The sequence below is a fragment of the Heterodontus francisci genome, chromosome 49, assembly GCF_036365525.1.
Source record: "Heterodontus francisci isolate sHetFra1 chromosome 49, sHetFra1.hap1, whole genome shotgun sequence".
NCBI lineage: Eukaryota > Metazoa > Chordata > Chondrichthyes > Heterodontiformes > Heterodontidae > Heterodontus > Heterodontus francisci.
The window spans coordinates 3,464,153-3,467,134 of NC_090419.1; positions in this window are offsets into that span (position 1 = coordinate 3,464,153).

The window sequence follows — 2,982 nt, forward strand, 5'->3', positions numbered from 1 at the left end:
TGTGCCAGTGAGTTTAGAAATAGGAGGATAGAGCAGATGAATGCAAGGCTGAGGAGATGGTGCAATGCGAGAGCTCTAGTTTCCTCGATCACTGGGTCTGTTTCTTGCAAAAGTGGAACCTGTACAAGTTGCACGGGATGGACTTGAACCGGAATGGGACAGGCATCCTTGCTGGGAGATTTGCTCGTGCTGTTGCGGGGGAGGGAGGGCGGGGGAGGAGGGGTTTAAACTAATTTGACAGGAGCATGGGATAAAGACTGGAGGTACAGTAGGTGGTAATATAGAACAGAAAGTGAGTCTGCCTGGAAGACAGAGCAACTATGGACCTTTTAAGGCACAAGGGAAAAATGCAAGGTTGGATTGCATCTATTCCAATACAAGGAGTCTTACTAGTAAGGCAGATGAATTGAGGGCGTTGATTAGCACATGACATTATGATGGTATTGCTTTAACAGAGACATGGTTGAGGGAGGGACAGAACTGTCAGCTCAACATTCCAGGGTATAGAATCTTCAGGCGCAACAGTGGAGGGTGTAAAAGAGGAGGTGGCATTGCACAGTTGATCAAGGAGTCAATTACTGCTGTAGGAGGGATGACGTCATAGAAGATTCCTCAGATGAAGCCATTTGGGTAGAACTGAAAAACAAAAAGTGGGCAATAACTTGACTGGGTGAGTACTACAGGCCTCAAAACAGTCAGCAAGAGATAGAGGAGCAGATATGTGGGCAAATCTCTGAGAGTTGTAAAAATAATAGGGTAATCATAGTAGGGGATTTCAACTTCCCCAATATTAACTGGGATAGTCTTAGTGTAAAAGGCTTGAAAGGGACATAAATCTTAAAATGCATACAGGAGAGCTTTTTGAGCCGGTAAGTGGAAAGTCCTACAAGACAAGGGGAAGTACTGGACCTAATCCTGGGGAATGAAGCCGGTCAACTGTTGGCAGTGTCAGTGGGGGAGAAGTTCGGGGATACTGACCATAACTCTGTAAGTTTTAAGGTAGTTATGGAAAAGAACAAAAATGGACCAGAAATAAAGGTACTGAATTGGGGAAAGGCCGATTTCAATATGACAAACAGACTCTGGCCAAAGTGGACTGGGAGCAGCTACTTTGTAGGAAAGTCTACAACACATCAGTGGGAGTCATATAGGGAGGAAATTGTGAGAGTTCAGAGCCAACATTTCCCCGTAAAGGTGAAGGGATGGACTAACAAGCCCAGGGAACCCTGGATGTCAAGGGATATAGAGTATTGGATCAGGGAAATAAAGAGGCTTACAGCAGATCCCAAGCACTGAAAACAGCGGAGGCACTACAGGCGTATGGGAAGTGTAGAGTGGCACTTAAAAAGTAATTAGGGGAGCGAAGAGGGGACATGAAAAAACACTGGCAGGCAAGATAAAGGAAAATCCCAAGTCGTTTTATAAGTATATTAAGGGTAAGAGGATAACCAGAGAAAGAGTAGGCCCCATTAGGCACCAACGTGGCAACCTTTGTGTGGAGCCAGAAGACATAGGTGAGGTTTTAAATGATTACTTTTCATCGGTGTTCACTATGGAGAAGGACGATGTAGGTGTAGAGATCAGGAAATTGGATTGTGATAGACTTGAACATATTAGCTTTGAAAGGGGGAGGTATTGGCTGTTTTAGCGGGATTAAAAGTGGATAAATCCTCAGGCCTAGATGACATGTATCCCAGGCTGTTATGTGAGGCAAGGGAGGAGATAGCAGGGGCTTTGACATTAACGTTGAAATCCTCTGACCACAGCAGAGGTACCAGAGGACTGGTTAAGAAGCTAAGAGCCCATGGGATCCAGGGCAATTTGGCAATTTGGATTCAAAATTGGCATAGAGGCAGGAGGCCGAGGGTAACGGTCGAGGGCTGTTTTTGCGATTGGAAGCCTGTGACCAGTGATGTACTGGGACACGTTGTAGTGTACATTATTGATTTAGACGTGAATATAGGAGTATGATATAGTATATAGTATGATAAGTAAGTTCACAGATGACACGAACATTGGTGGTGTTGTAAATAGTGAGGAAGAAATCCTGAGATTACAGGCCGATATAGATAGGCTGGTAAGATGTGCAGAGCAGTGGCAAATGGTATGTAATCCTGAAAAGTGTGAGATGATGCATTTTGGGAGGACTAACAAGGCAAGGGAATATACAATGAATGGTCGGACCCTAGGAAGTACAGAAGGTCAGAAGGACCTTGGTGTACTTGCCCATAGATCACTGAAGGCAACAGCACAGATAGATAAGGTGTTTAGGAAGGCAGATAGGATACTTGCCTTTATTAGGCAAGGCATGGAATATACGTTCTGAGATGTTATAATGGAGCTATATAAAACACTAGTTAGGCCACAGCTGGAGTACTGTGTATAGTCCTGGTCACCACGCTATTGGAAGGATGTGATTGCACTGAAGAGAGTGCAGAGGAGATTCACCAGGATGTTGCCTGGGCTGGAGCATTTCAGCTATGAAGAGAGGCTGAAAAGGCTAGAGTTGTTTTCGGTGGAGCAGAGAAGTCTGAGGGGGAACATAATTGAAGTATACAAGATTATGAGGGGCATTGATAGCTTTGATAGCAAGAAACCTTTTCCCTTAGCGGTGGGGTCAAGAACCAGGGAGCATAGATTTAGGGTAAGGGGCAGGAGGTTTAGGGAATTTGGAACGCACTACCTGAAGAAGTAGCGGAAGCAGGAACCCTCACAGCATTTAAAAAGTATTTAGATGACCACTTGAAACGCTTTAGCATACAAAGCTACGGGCCAAGTGCAGAAGTATGGGATTTGAATAGTTGTGTGCTGGATGGCCGGCATAGCCGCAAAGCGCCAAAGGGCCAGTTTCTATTCTGTATAACTCTATGACAAATATCTGGCAAATGGAGAATACTGTGGGAAAATGTGAAATTGACCATTTTGGGAGGAAGTATAAAATAAGTATATAATCTAAATGGTGAGAGATTGCATAGCTCTGAG